Source organism: Hylobates moloch, unplaced genomic scaffold (genome assembly GCF_009828535.3).
Source record: "Hylobates moloch isolate HMO894 unplaced genomic scaffold, HMol_V3 SCAFFOLD_8, whole genome shotgun sequence".
NCBI lineage: Eukaryota > Metazoa > Chordata > Mammalia > Primates > Hylobatidae > Hylobates > Hylobates moloch.
The window spans coordinates 58,479,744-58,495,836 of record NW_026652283.1 but is presented as its reverse complement, the minus strand read 5'-3'; the positions used below and the strand labels follow the sequence as shown (position 1 = coordinate 58,495,836).

At 40.4% G+C, this 16,093-nt stretch overlaps 1 protein-coding gene across 3 annotated transcripts in view; it reads right to left on the bottom strand.

Moving 5' to 3' along the window:
• Positions 1-16,093, bottom strand: part of TNR (tenascin R) — a 422,419-nt gene that overhangs the window by 15,031 nt on the left and 391,295 nt on the right. The window lies entirely within an intron of this gene.

The following is a 16,093-nucleotide window of genomic DNA, read 5'->3' as shown; positions in this document are numbered from 1 at the left end:
TAAGTAAATCAGTTGGGCATCCGTTTTCTTATCAGTAAAATGGGGATAATAAAAATCTCCCCCTTGAAGGGCAAAGATGTGTTAATGCAGCTAGTGATTGGTTACTCAGGCAATGATTACAGATGCATGGGCCAAAATAAATCACTGCAGTCTCCACCTTTCAAAAGAATGAGAGGCATCTGAGCAAAGCTTTCTGTCATCTTTACAGTAGCCGTTAAGGAATGCCCAAACAAGCTCAGCATTAGCAAGAAGATGAATTATCTATTCCTTGTACAAAATAATCTCCTGATTGGACTAAACAATCAAGTAGTCATGTTTTACAGTTCAGTTTAAGTTTAAGGAGAGGGCAGGGGAGGCAAATTGCAGCTCATCTTTCAGAGACAACAGCCCAATTTGTAGAACAATATCTAATTAGCTGAAAGAGGAGCTTAAATCCTGTGTCTTGAAGAGCTTAGCTTCAGGGCAAATTTTAATGCTAAGCAGGCAAGCCAAGAAGCAGAAAGCCCACCGGAGGTGCTTTTCTGGACTGCAGGAGCTGCTAGAGCAAGCTAAAGGCAGAGCTTGCTGTTTAGGAAAGGGTGGTTTGGGTGCTCTGTAAACAGAATGATCTTCTGGGTTAACGAAGAGCATGCTGCGATTGATTGATCTAGTTCTGCGTCCTTGAACTGTTGCAGTCAGGAAGAGAGGTTGGGGAAGGACCGCACGTGTCAGTTACTGCAGTATCCCCTAGTGGCAGAACCGGTGCACTACAGGTGTGACATAGGGCCTGCTGGTGGTCAGAGTAAGTGACAGCACAACGCTACCCAAGGATGGCAACATAGTAACCTCACCAAAAGCCCTGATCACCACAGACCCCATCATAGATCACCAGTGAAGCCTCCTGTGTCAGGAAGAGGTGGTTGGAGTCGGTTTATGGAAGGACCCCCTGGAGATGTGTTAACTGCCCCCGCACCAGGACTGCCCTTCAACTTGCTGCCACACACCCGTTGAGGGCGCACCCACCTAACGTAGTTTAGAACAAAGGCATTGTCTATTGCAGGCATGGTTATACCAGGGAATGACAATATATTTCTATAGAACCTGTCCTTTACCAAGTGTTTTTATTTCCATTTAATTCTTGCAAGAAACTTGAGAGGATGGCAGATTGCTATAGATATACTTATTTTACAGAGAAGGAAACTGCTCAGAAAGATTACATGACTCAGATTGCTGGAACTCACATTTTCAGATGGCTTAAGTGCTGTTTGCACTCTACTAAAGCAGGAAATTAATGTATGATAGAATTTACTGAAGATAGAAATCTAGGCATACAGCAAAGGATTAATTAATACCTGCATTTATCTTACAAGCAAAAAACCCCCAAAGATTAAAGATCTCAAAAATTTCTATGTTCAAATCAAATATCCATACCCTCTCAAACTGATTTCCTTAATAGCTGCAGAAAAGCTAACTATCATCTGCAGCGTGTCCTAGAACTCTTCACAGTTCCTGATCCCACCTACCCCTAGAGGCTACAGTTACATTTCAGGAGACAGGTGTGAGCTGTCTCTGTCTCCTCTCTCTGCCGATTTGGGAGCACTGCTATTATCTCCTGGTTTCCTGGTCATTCTTGACCTAGCCTCTGGAACAACCTGCCTGTCTGCCTTTCTTTCTCCCCTTTCATCTCACTGTTTGAGTTTCTCATTTTAGAAGATCAGCAATTAGTGCCCTTGGTCTTTAGCTTACTCCTAAGGTATGCACTAATAGCCCTTTTTCCTGAAGAAAGGTTTCTTCATGCAATAAACTCAGCTTCTCGAAGAAGCCAGAACCCCAAATTTCTTTCCAATATCCAGTGTATCCCCAACAAAACATCTCCCCACAAATCTCAAAATGACAGTCTCATACAAATACACATATAAATCCAAACATCAGAATGGGGAAAGAAAAGATCTCATGCAGGCTTCTTCATACTGATAATGTAGATTGATTTAATATTTATATTAGAGATACTTTTTAAAGGCTCAAACATATTAGTTGCTTTAAAGCTAGACCTACAGACAAATACAGTAAACTGAGATGACTTAGACAAGGGGAGTTTTAAATACCTGAATGGCTATCATATAAAAGAGTGATTCATTTTTTAAAGTTAGAAAAATAAGAACAAAATTATCTTAACAAAAAAGTGTTTTCTAAGGGGTGCCAAACACTGGATGAGATAAACGTCCCAGATTACACCCTGGGCGAAGAAGGACCATGCTTTCTTCCTTTCAGGCCGGCAATAAGCTGGTTGGTGGGGTGGTGTGGGGTACTCCCCAGATGTGCATGAGGCAATGATGCATAGTTGCTGGGTGCGCTTACCTTCCCTTTGACAAATTGCAAGGCCATTTGGTTGTTTATGGATTCCATTTGCTGTGATTTAGTCTGTGGCATTAATGTAAAGACAACAAGTATTTTGCTCACACAGACTATCAAGAGCAGCAACCTGGGATTTTCACATCATCGGAACTTGGAGAAGACCCCACATTTACAGCAAAACCATTCCTTTTCAACCGGCTCCAGCCTGCAACTCTAGTCCTTGTCCAAAATATTATTCCTTTTTTTGCAGACAAGAGAAGGCAGAGGCTCACTAATAGTTCTCAGACTGGGACCTTATTAAAATTCAGATTCCTGGTTTCCATAGCAGATTCACTGAATCAGAATATCAGGGGGTGGCACAGGGAATCAGTGTTTTACCGAAGCTTCTCAGACAAGTCTGAAGACCAGCTAGATTTGAACCCGCTCTTTGTCTGGTACATTTTCCTCTTCTCTAGAGGCCAAGAAGTGGAATTGATAAACTGAGCAATGCCTCAGAGGAGCCCTGTGGCCTGTGTTCTCTGCCAAGATCCCTGTGGCTGGGTGGATAAATACTGTAGATTGAATCTCTGTCTCTCTCTCTCTCTCTCTCTCTCCCACTTGCCCCCTTTCCTCCTCTTTCCCTTCCCAGTGGGTATGTCTTGAGTGGGCTGGTTCCAAGAATTGGATTGAGTGCGATAGGAAGGAGAGGGGATAAGAGATTGTATTTAGCCTGGAGTCTAAGCTTTGTGTTGTAGTTTTTATTGTTTTGTTCTGCTTTGGGGGTTATTGGACTTTGGCTTAGCTAATAATAAAGAACACACTGGTTCCTGTTCTGCTGTATTCAATGTGAATGTACTGGGGCTTTATACATTTTAGGAGACTGTCAGGGCAAATTTCAGGCACTCCTAGCTCTCTGGATGTCACACCATTTAATATTATCAGAAACTTGCCTCTAACCCCAACATATATCAGCTCAGTAATTTTTCCCAAAGCAAAATCTTAAGACCAAGAGCAAAACTGGAAGGTTTTTCTTCCTTTTGGTGCAATAACTGGGGCCTAGACCAACGGAGAATCTTTTAATTTTTATTTCTTTTAGCACAGGCTGTGGTGATTACTAAGTTAAGAGAAAAGCCACAACATGTGCTTGGTACACTGAAATGTCTCATAGTTAAGTGTTTCTAGATGTAATTGTGAGATCAACAGGACCATGGCGTTCACCGGAAGAATTGCTCCGAAACTGGTTTGTTCTGGGAAGTGGAGGCTGAATGCTGAGTGGAGTGGAGCAAGCTACGTGACATGCAGTGCAGTCGGGGGACCGCCACTGCTGGGACAGACTTTCTGTGTCCTGGCCCTGCCCTTTACTTGTTTTGGATTCTTGGGTGTTCCTTTAAAATGATCAGCTTTAATGGCCCTGGCAAGTGTCTGTCCACTTTTCTGGCCTCATCATCAGGACTGAAGCCACAATGTCAGCATTTGTCTCTGAAAACGGCCTCAGCAGGTTTCTCTGTAAGCGCAGAACACAGTGTTGCACCATAGAAGTGCAGGCGGCCACCTCTGGCTATCAACACTTAGATTTGCTTTTTCCCAGAAGCTTGTTTGTGGTTGACTCTCCCTTGTTAGAATCAATGGCCCACATCTGCAGAGTAGCTGGCTAGACTGTCAGGGGCAGCCTAAGTCTGCCAACAGGGCAAGGTTACCTGCTCAGCCCACATGGGGTGAGCCACTTGGCCTTCTCACAGCGTCTTCCAGTATATTTACCTGTTTACACTCTTACTGATTCAACAAATATATAACGAAGTGTATGTTGGGTTCTAAATACTGGGCTAAAAGATGGGAATATAAAGAAGGAAAAGACACAGTCACAACCTTTCAGGATGCTCATGCTGTGGTGGGAGAAACAAATATAACCTTGAGCTCTAAGTGCTCTGGGAAAGAGATAAACATTGTGGGCTGGCAAAACCTGGATGTGGGCGTGCAATGATGCCTGGCTGGCCAGGATGGGGTGAGAAGTGGGGGCCCGGGATAGGGCAAGGGGTGACAACTGCTAATCAGAAAGTTACTTTAGGAACTGACCTAGATGCTGGCCACAAATTGGTGGAGAAGGGTGTTCCAGACCTGTGCAAAAGTATGGCCCCTTTGAGAAGTTGAAGGTTTAGCAGGAGACAGAGCAAGAATCGGGTGGGATGGAGGAGAGAGTGCTGGGGAGGTAAGCAGGGATGAGATCATGTCATTTATGGAGGCAATTGGAGGAAGAGTCTTTTGGTGGACTTCAAGCTCAACTTGTTAGAAAGAACATTCTCAGTGCAGTGTGGAGAATGAATTAGATGGGGGTGAGCCTGGAGGCAGGACTCCATTCAGGATATAGTAGTGGGAACCCAGGAGGAGAGTGACAGTAGCCTTTAAGGAAGTAATAGAGTGAGTGGAGAATTAACTGAACAAGACAGCTTTGATGTGTTCACCCTCAACAGAGTTCTGGAAGAAGGTCCTCAGGCTCTGCAGACCACCTGCCTTCTGCCCAAGGGCAAGGGCAACAGACATCTAAATCTTCCCTTTACAGGTCAGCTAAAGGCATCCTAGTACTAGAGGAATGTTCTGACATCATTTCTCTTATTATTCCTTGGATCCACTTATATTAGAGGACCCAATTTCATGGCAGATTAGGTTGATCACAGACTGGCAGTTGCCAGCCTGGCCCCTCTCTGTGGCTCTTGATTCAACATGGCAAGGGAGGGCTGGGTCCTGATGACACTTCCTACTGGTCTCCCTGCTGCCATTCTGGTCCCACCTGCATTCATTTTCCACACTTTAGCCAGAGTGACCTTTTTATAGTGTGAATGTGATCTGATTTCATCCTATCTTTTACTTGCCCAAAACCCTTCAATGGCTTCTTTATTGCAATTAGAATAAAATCCAGAATCCCTACCATGGCCTACAAAGCCCTGTACGCTCCGTCTCTGTCCTGCACTCCTCCCTGCTTTCACTATTCTTCAGCCTCATTGGCTTTCTTGTAACATATGGAAAAGGCCAAACTTACTCCTCCCCCAGGGTGTAGTAATTACTCCTCCCTAGGCCTGGAATGCTCTTCTTGGTGGATTCACTCTCATTATTCAAGCCTTGGCTCACAGGTCTCAGTTAAAGAGACGCCTGTCCTGACCACCCTAGTTGAGACCAGGGTCTGGGATCAGTGGAGGAAGTGGCAAGTGATAATCAAGAAAGATTTCCTACTATAGGTGCTGTCCTAGAAGTCAGCTCTTTACACTGCCCCTATTCCATTACTCTATTTATTTACTTAGTTTTTGGTCAATTCCCATTGCCTCATCCCCTTGAATGTAAGTTCCATGAGAGTATAATCATCTGGCTCTTACCTTATTCATCACTCAGCACTTAGAACAGTGTCTGAACCAAAGTAGTATTTGTTAAATGTATGATGCCATGTGACCACTATATCCTAGCCCTCCCCTATGGTTATGAAAAGGAAAATTAAAATTAGATTTTCTGAAAACATTTGGGACAACACAATTTAAAATAGGCCAGAGCAAGTTCTGTACATAGTAATATGTAAGGTCCTGCTGTAACATTCACAATGTCACCTTCAACCCATGGTGTTACTGGAAGGCAGGCCTTAAGTATGAGATATCCAGATTTTTGGTGTTTTTGAACAAAGAATTGGACAAAACGCACAAACAAACTAGCACAGGAATGTAACAGGCTCAAGGGCCTGGTTACAAAGTTTCCTGGGTTTTAAGTATTCCTTTTGAGATCTCTATCGGCTACCCCTTATCTGAATGAAGGCTTTGGTTTGTGGCTAACTAAAGGCTGGGGTGAATTGAATGCAGATGAAGGGATGGCCGGTGCTTAGGGTGGCCAATCCAGGACACTTTATCTTTCCATCTGAGATGTGGTGGATGGGGGAGAGTTGTAGGGAGAGCAGGCTTTGAAGCTTTGTTACTAGGCGTGGGGAGATGGGGTTTTTTCTTTTGATTTAACTCTAGGAAGTTGACTTTAATTGGCCTTAGGGTCCCTGCCTTCATACCCAGGTGTTTTCCTTTTGATCCAGCTTTGGGAAGTCAGCACAAATTGGTCTTAGATTCCCTGCCTCCAGACCCTATTCTCCTGCCTCAATAGTAGGTTGTATTATTGCTTGGCAAGATTCACTGCCTCCCTGTGGGGGATCACATGTCCCTGTTCTATTGAATAGTACAAACAATCCTATGGAAATCAATTCAGTAACTTAGATGACATGGACCAATTTCTTGAAAATCACCACATCCCCAAAGTTGTGCAAGATAAAATGAAAAGATAGCCTGAATAGGATGAAACTATTTTTAAAAATTGAATTTGTGCTTAAAATCTCTAGAAAAAGAATTTCCAGGCCTAGGTAGCTTCACTGTGAATTCTACCAAGAATTTAAAGAATAAATATCATCAATTTTATACACTCTTTTCCAGGAAATAGAACAAGAGAGAACATTGCACAACTCATTCATTGCAGCCAGCATTAGTCTGATAAAAACAAAAACAAAAACAAACAAGACCAGCCTTGCCAACATGGTGAAACCCTGTCTCTACTAAAAATACAAAAAATTAGCTGGGTGTAGTGGCGGGTGCCTGTAATCCCAGCTATTCGGGAGGCTGAGGCAGGAGAATCTCTTGAACCTGGGAGATGGAGGTTGCAGTGAGCTGAGATCACGCCACTGCACTCCAGCCCAGGTGACAGAGTGAGACTCTGTCAAAAAAACAAACAAAACAAAACAAAACAACAACAACAAAAAACCCCACAAAACCAAACAGCACCAAAAAAACGGAAAGGAAGGCTTGGAAGAAAGTTTTGAAAAAGTCTGTTTTGCTTGTCTTTCATATTGCCGTGGAGTAATCACTGCCAATCCTTTACATGTCTGTGGCCTTTTTCTTTTTTTTTTCTTTCTTTTTTTTTTTTTTTTTTTGTTGAGACGGAGTCTGGCTCTGTCACCCAGGCTGGAGTGCAGTGGCGCAATCTCGGCTCACTGCAAGCTCCGCCTCCCGGGTTCACACCATTCTCCTGCCTCAGCCTCCTGAGTAGCTGGGTCTATAGGTGCCCGCCACCACGTCCAGCTAATTTTTTTGTATTTTTAATAGAGACAGGGTTTCACCATGTTACCCAGGATGGTCTCGATCTCCTGACCTCGTGATCCACCCGCCTCGGCCTCCCAAAGTGCTGGGATTACAGGCGTGAGCCACCGCACCCGGCCGTCTGTGGCCTTTTTCTAATACCTGCATTACCAAGCAGAGGAGCTGATAACCCCAAAGGAACACGAGCTCACAGGCCAGAATATCCATTCACTGAAGAGTAAGACTACTGTGAAAGAAAGACCACAACCATTATGAGATTGATCATCTGGTACAGAATTATTAGGACAGAATTTAAATTAAGCACAATAACTTTATTTAAGGAGGTAAGTAAATTAACAATATGAAAAAGGATATTTTAAAAATCAAATAAATAAAAATTAATATATTAACAGTTTAAAGTAAGAATACAGCAGATAGGGTGAATAAGGGATTTAAATAAGCTAAAAAGTAAACAAGTGAATTGGAAGTTCTGATTAAGGAACTCTTTGAGAACATAAAAAGTAAGAATAAAGAGGAAGAAAACATTAAAAAAGCTAAGGTATTTGGGGGATAGACTGTGTATTTCGACATCTAACTAATAGAAGTCCTGAAAAGAAAAATAAAAAAGGAGAAAGTGCTTAAATAAATAATGAAGATAAATGTCTCAGAATTAAAGATAAAACAGATCAGATTTAAAGAGTGTATAGAGTGTGAAACTGGAGATAAAAACATAAATGAACTCCAAGACATATAATGAAGTGTAAGAGTTGCAAAAAGAAAGAAACACTGTTTTTAAAGCTTCTAGAAAGAAAAAGCAGATCACCTACAGAAGAACAAGAACCGGATTAACATTCGACTTCTCAATGGCAACACTGCATTTGAGAAGATAATGGAATAATATTTTTAAATATGATGGGAACAAATATTTTTAGGTAGTATTTTATATCTGATCAAATTACAATTTAAATGTATGAAAAAAACACAAAGGTTCCTCGGGCATATGAAGTTGTGGAAGGTTTGCCTTACAAAATCCATTACTGAAAACTTAGAGAACACAAATAAGAGTGACAAGTTCTAGAGATGTGAAAAGTAAGAATGATTAACTACTTGGAAAAACTTTATTTATATTGTCTTAAATAAAAGGCTATAATTAACAGAGAGAAAAGAGAAAGCCTGTCCATAAGAATCCAGAGCCAAAACCTAGACAGAGCTTGTTTGTGGGGAGGTGAAGCTGGTAGGGAGGAAAGAGTCCAGAGGGATTTGAGAGGGTGCTCAAGTACTTGGATTGTTACGTAAAGATGCCATATTGACAATTTAAGAAAGGAGGAGGGATAAATAAACATAACTATGGATCTGAAATCTAAAGTCTGGTTCTTTGAAAATATTCATAAAAGAAATATATCACTGGGAAGACTGAGAAGTAGACAGAATATGAAAAAAAAATGAAAAAGAGAAAATAGCTACAGATGCGGTAGAGATAAAAAACAATGAAAAGTCTTTTGAAGAATTTTATGCTACTAAATTCTGGAACTCAGATGAAATGAATATATTTCCAAAAATTTATAAAGGGTCAAAACTGGTACAAGAAGAAAGCAAGAGCATGGATGGATAATTAATTTAAAAAACTTAGACGTGGTAGTCAAATGTTTCCCATTCCAAAAACAAAGAAACAAAAAGACACAAACAAAACAACAACAACATGCCCAGGTGGTTTTACTGAGGAGTTCTGTCCTGAACAAGTTATTCCACAAAAGAAAAAAAAAAAGAAACAAAAAAGAAAAAAGAGTGAAAGATGAAGCTGTCTAGCTTTTTTTGTTTCTTTTTAGAGTGAGATTAGTGAACATGGATTTCAAAACCCAATAAAGTGGTATACACAAGAAAAAAAAAATATATAGGTCAGTTTCATTTATGACTGTAGATGTGAAAAGTCTAAACGGATAGTAGCTAACCATATATAACAGTGCATTAACAAATCATATTCAGGTGAGATTTCTCTAAGGATTGTAATTAATATATCGAGAAAGAAGCTATTAGTATAACTCACCTCATTAGTATACTAACTGATAAAAGTTGTACAATAAATTGAATAGGTATTATAAAAACCATTTGATAAAGTTTAACAACAAAGCTTATTACAAAAACTCTTAACTTAGAAGAAAATTCTATACCTTGATAAATGTTTTAAACCTCAAATCTAAACAAACACTATTTGTGTTTATTTAAGGTTAGCCAATTATATATTTTCTTTATTTTAGAAAAAATTTAATAGGCTTTTTTGTTTGTTTTATTATTTATTTATTTATTTATTTGTTTATTTTTTGAGACAGGGTCTTGCTCTGTTGCTCAGGTTGGAGTGCAGTGGTGTCATCTTGGCTCACAGCAGCCTCTGCCTCCCAGAGTCAAGCGATTCTCCTGTCTCAGCCTCCTGAGTAGCTGGAATTATAGGTGTGCACCACCATGCCCAGCTAACTTATGTATTTTTAGTAGAGACGGGGTTTCGTCATGTTGCCCAGGCTGCTCTCGACCACCTGACCTCATGTGATCCACCTGCTTCCAAAGTGCTGGGATTACAGGTGTGAGCCACTGCACCTGGCCTAAATAGTTTTTTTTTTTATTTAAATTTAAATTTAAATTTTTATCTAAAGGAAGTTTAAAAAGGAAGATTTAGCAAAGATTATGCAACATGATAATGCTTTAGTTGCATTCCTTTTTTGAATGCAACTAAAGTCAAAGTACCTAATATTACTGTCACTATTTAACATAGTTCAGGAGGTCCTAGGTAATGTGATAAGTAAAGAAAAATAAATAAGAGGTATAAGAAGTATAGAAATAAGATTGCCATTATTTGTAGATGACATCAAACATTTACCTAAAAATATTAACAGAAACAATAGATACTTAGAATCAATAAGAGAGTTCAGCAGGATTGCTAGATACTGGATTGATATAAAAAATTCATGGTATTTTTCTACATTGGTAATAACCAACTAGAAAATATATATTTTTAAATTAGACAAAAATTATCAGCAATACAAAACGAAATGTTCAGAAATTAGCCAAGAACATATAGAATGTTTGTTATGAACATAAAGGAAAAACTTACAACTCTATTAAAAAATAAGGATGATTTGAACAAATGAAGATGCATTATAGGCCTTCAGAAGGGATGACTGCAGTATTACAAAGATGTCACTTCTCCCCAAATTAATTTATAAATTCATTGTAATTTCAATCTAAATTCAAGTTAAAAATTTTGAGGGGGGGACTTGATAAACTTGATAAACTAGTTAAACTAAGATGCCTTTGGAAAAATAAAGGTCACCAATTAGGTAAGTCAACCTCGAAAAGAAAACTAAGGAAAACTGTTTTACCATATATTAATGTATTAAGCTATAGCTATAAAAACACAATGTGATATTTATGGAACACCATATGGAAAAATAGATCTGAGAGTAGAATAGGGAGTTCAGAGGTCAAAGAGAGATCCATGTACATATGGGAACTTAATATACAATGAGGCACCACAAACCAATACAGAACAGATGGATTATTTAATAAATGATGTTAGGAGAACTGGTTCACTATAGAAAGAAAAATGAAACTGTATCCTCAACTAATACCAATATAAAATAGGCTAAATATAAAGAAATAAGTCTAGAAAGTTAATAGCAGAACATATTGAAGAAAACCTTTTGGCTGACATGCAGAGAAAGACTTCTTAAGAAAGGTTTCAAAAGCTCAAATAATAACAGCTAATATTTAGTACAGGAACCCAGCGGAAAATCGACAAACTATGTGAGCAGGCAATTTAGAGGAAAATAACACTCAAAAGACGAAAAAACACATGAAGAGATGTTTAAACTCAAACTAATTATTAAAGACATTCAACTAGAAAAATTAGATATAAATTATCTCTATGAGATTATCAAAAATGACAAAGCCAGGCCATGTCAAGGCATTTGGAATGATGCATGTCGTTAGGAAATAGGAGCTTTTGTCCACTGTTGGAGGGAGTGTAGACTAGTACAGGCATGTGGGAGAGCAGTACATAGTTAAACTATGTAAACACATCCCCTATGACCCAGCAATTCCTCTTCTGGGCATGTATTCCAGAAGGCATTACCTTGGTGATCCATAAGTGGACATGTACAAAGTATTTACTGCAGCACCATTTGTGGTGGTGGGAGGTTGCAGACAATCTGATGTCCATTTTCGGGAGATTGGAGAGGTAAAATAAGATGGGTGCCCACCATGCAGTATTTTGCAACAGTTGGAAGCAAAAGACTATATAGATGCGTGACAACACGGATGGGTCTGAAAAACAGTGCTGAGCAAAAACTATGAGAATAGGGAATGAATTATGTAACCCAATACCGCTTACATATATTTAAAATATTTATACTCAAAGTAATTTTATGAGAACACATTTTTCAAAAATACATACAAACAAAAGGACACAAATTTAATGTATCAGAATGCTTGCCTATGGAAGGTGGAAGAAGAGAAGAGGGTAAAAGGAAATAAACGAGTAAATACAGACTGGGACCTTGTTGGAGATTGACATGGGTGATATGTGATAAACTGTGCAGTGTGATTAATTGAAACCTCTGATCTGACACCTATCCTTCTATTAATTTTGGACATGCATGGAAATGGTTTGTTCAAATGGGATAATTAGTGCCCTACTTCCTTCTCCACAGCCAGGTCCCAAAGAAAGAAGGTAGACTTCTCCTTTTAGGGGTTTGTTTGTCTTATAATAAAGCAAGAACTCAAGCTGTTTCTAAATAGTGGGGCAGAGCAAAGCCCCATCACCTCTGCACTTTGGTGAAAAGGATTTGTGGCATATCTGAGGATAGATAGCCATGGATAGTGATCATGAGGCTTTCCTTTCTAACTAGAATGTCTATCTGATAAGTATGTAAATTTCCATGATCTGCCATCTATTGTTCCAGAGTGTGGTGTTTGCCAATCTTCATTAATTTTCACAACCTCAAAAGCTGAAGCCTGTGTTAGAGTAGACTCCAAAGTTTTCTTAAAAAGCCCCACAGAACAGCTCAGCCTGGATGTGGGAGGGCAGGGACAGGAGCAAAGGTAATAAAAGAAAACTTCTTATTACCCATCTCTGAGTACCTCTGCAAATGATTGTCTTCACTTAACCTCAAGGTCAAGACAGCCTATTTTATAGTGCTTACTGTCTCTTAGGACAAGCTTTAGCGAGAACCTTGTTTGCTTTTTATAGTATTAAAAGAGACAGTGAAACTGCCTCTCAGACAATCATTTCACCAAGTCCTGGCTGCTCTGTGGGGAATATTTGTTTCCTCATTTATATTCATATCTCTAAAAGACAAGTAGACCTTGGATGAAATTTCAGGCGACAGTAAATTATAAATAATGTATCCATATTTTTTCTCTTCCTTACTACTTGTACTTAATTCCCTCCAGAGTCTTGTGCAAACACCAGAGACAAGAGGACAGGAAGCTATTAACATGAAGGAAAGAATGAAATGGACTTATGTTATGTGGCAGAAACACAACAAGGGAAGACATCTTGATCAAAGGAGGTTTTTGAGGGTTTGTGAGTGCCAGTTCTTTTCTTTTCTTCTCTTTTTTAGTTTTTTTTTCATTATTTTTTGACATCTTAACTCTTTTCCAGGCCATCAGATAGGCATCTTGCTTACAACGAACCTCTTATGGTCCACTTGGGACAAGGTGAGGGTTTATCCGTGGATAGAGGCAACTTTGGGGCCAAACTTTAAGCTCTCTTGTTCTGTCAGAGAAGGCATAGAAAACACTTAGAATGATGAGCTGAGATCAACCCATCGTTAAGAGTAGGATACTGCTAAGTGGGAAAGTCAGGTACTGTCAATGAAGTTGGAAAGGATGCTAATTGCTAAAAAGAAATTAGCCTCTAAATCCATTAGCCCTGGCTTGCGATCACCTGGGAGGCTTCCAGTGTTTCTCAGACTTCTTGCTCAGCAAGAGTAATTCATGCCTGCGGGGTCCTGACTGGCAGCACTCCAGTCTTGCATATAAGTGAAGATACACTGCTCTTCAATTTTGCTTTTCCTTATTGGTAATGTCCCCATTCCCACCTCACCAAGTTTGGAAGCTGATACCCTTATATTCTTTTCCTCCTTAATAAAATTTGCTCTTGGGCAGGGGTAGAAAACTTTGGGGTAGAGAGGTGGCACAGGCAATGAGAGCTCATTAATATTAACATGCAAATGACCATGTAGCCTAGTGGAATTTATTCAGTGAAATTTGCATTGAGGTGGCTGACAGAGCCTGAAATTAGAGGGAATTTGGGCATCATACTCTTGAAGGCTATACCTCTTTGCCTGTGCTATCCCTACAAGCGGTATTAAAACTCGCCTTAGGCTTTGTTTTATCGGAGACCCCTCTTCTGTGCTCTGCAGCTGAGATTTGACTATTCAATTTAACCAGTATCTATTATGTCTGGCATGTGCCAGGCTTTGTGCAAGATACTTTCACATGCATTATTTCTACCCAAGAATCTTTCATTCTGCAACCAGTCATTTCAGTGGGTTCTGATAAACCTCCAAGACAAAGCCAGCAGAGTTTGGTATGCATCAGTGACTTACATTTAAATTTGAGCTTTCCAGTAAAACTGCGAAAGCTTCCAAACACAGACATATCTTTGCCATGTACCACAGAAGTAATAATGCAAACTCTACATGGAGCAGCTCAGTCAGTAGCTACACTCACCACATAGGAAATTGGGCTCTTCTGTTTTCCCCTTTCTGAGCTGGTATTGGTCATGCCCCAAGAGCCCGGTGTCAACTGGAGTCTTGTAAACACAAATAAACAACCTAAATACATCCTGATGGTCCCCTGCACTGTCCACCAAATGAAGCCATTATTCTGCCTCCTCTCCAGATTTCCATGTGTGTTGTTAATCTTCTGCTTATTTGATCCCGCTGAGGCCCCAGGTGGATTTGGGATCCCAGATCCAAAAAACTGCACACTGCTTGGCGCAGCTGCATCTAAGAGAGGGCAGTGAGGGGCACAGAAGCTGGTTTGCTTTTACAGCCCAGGTGGGTCTGGAGCAAGGCACAGCTGTAAGATGCCACAGAGACTTGAGGCACATTGTCATACTGCTCACAACTGCTAGCTGTGGCATCACCAGGGTGGGAATTAAAAGCCCGTACTACATTGAGCAAACATTGAAACCCATGCATTTTGGGGATAAAATGATTAATTTAGACCTAATAAATATGCAAATTGGGAGCTTGATTTAAGTGTCTGTCATCTGTGTCCTTTTTATAGAAAAGAAATTCTTAATTCAATGGAAAGCTCCAACCCGTGGTAGCGTGGAAAAGAGGACCATGGAGGCCTCTTTAATTAACCTGTGAATGTGCAGGGAAGGGCTTAACAAGAAGAGGGTAGCACCTTAGTTCTGAGATCAGACACCTTTGAAAGAGCATGGAGGGAGAGCATAATTGACTCCAGCCGAATAAAAGGGATCAAGTGTCTTCTAAGTTCCACTTGGTAAAGATACATCTTGGATTCATGTCTGTTTGTGTACCCAAGGTTTATTTTTATTTTTTTAATTAAAACACTTGTTTCTCTGATTAATGTGCTCATTTAAGATACTTTGTGATGATTGAAAAGTGTAAAAAAAGAAGGGAGAAGAGGACTCGTTCACAATCTCCGCACTCTATAGAACCACTGGGGACATTTTGTCATATCTGATCAGTGTCTTGCTTTGTCATTTAGAACGAGTGCAGTTGGGGAGACACCTGATGGGGCTGGGGGACTTTCTCTCACCTCTCTGGGGATGGAAGAAGAGGCTCTGAGGCATGGACGGGAATCCAGTCATTCTGGTGCTCTGACATGGCAGGCAGAATGTGGCTGAGTATATGGGACATGCTCAGGTTTGCCTCACATGTATGCACCCACACTCGCATAATGTGGGGCAGGGAGAGAATTCAAAGTCAGGGCTGGGCAGCCTTACATTACGGACTGTAGAGAGGCACAGTGGGAGGTGGTAGAGAGAAACATTAATAACACAGATTCCAGAGCTGAAACATCTGGGGTCAAATTCCAGCTCCCTTACTTAAGAGCTATGGGATCTTGAGTGAGTTACCTCACCTCTCTGTGGCCCAATTTCCTCATCTGTAAAAAATAGAGATGATAGTGCATACCACGTAGGCTGTTGTGAGGATTACAGTAGATAATACATGTAATGCGGTTAAACAGTACTTGGCAAGTAACTCTCGAAAGTCAGGTATTAGGTTATTTCCTGTTATAGAGATTAGGAATTTTTTTATCCTTTTTTTTTTTGCTAGAGACTTGGAGACTCAGATTCTCCTTAGATCTCTCTGGGTAATTTATTAGAAATGCTTACATAGATTTGCTTCCTAATCTCAAGCTGGCTTCCCCTCTCCTCAACTCAGCAACTACCTGTTCTCCCAGGAGGCCACAAGCGAGGGGCCCTGAAGCTTAATATTTATTAACTTCATGTAAAGGTCTGAGCGGACCTTTCAGGCCAGGCAGCGTGTCACTTGCCTGTGTTCTTCTTAGGGCCTACCACCGGGTAGGTGCTTGGAATGTGCTGTGGATTAAAGGCTTAACTCCTGCGGGCCCCTCAATCTGATCTAAGGACATGAGTGGCTTACAGAACGGCGCGACAAGGCTAAGCGAAAGAAAACAAGGCGGTGTGGCTGGGAGTG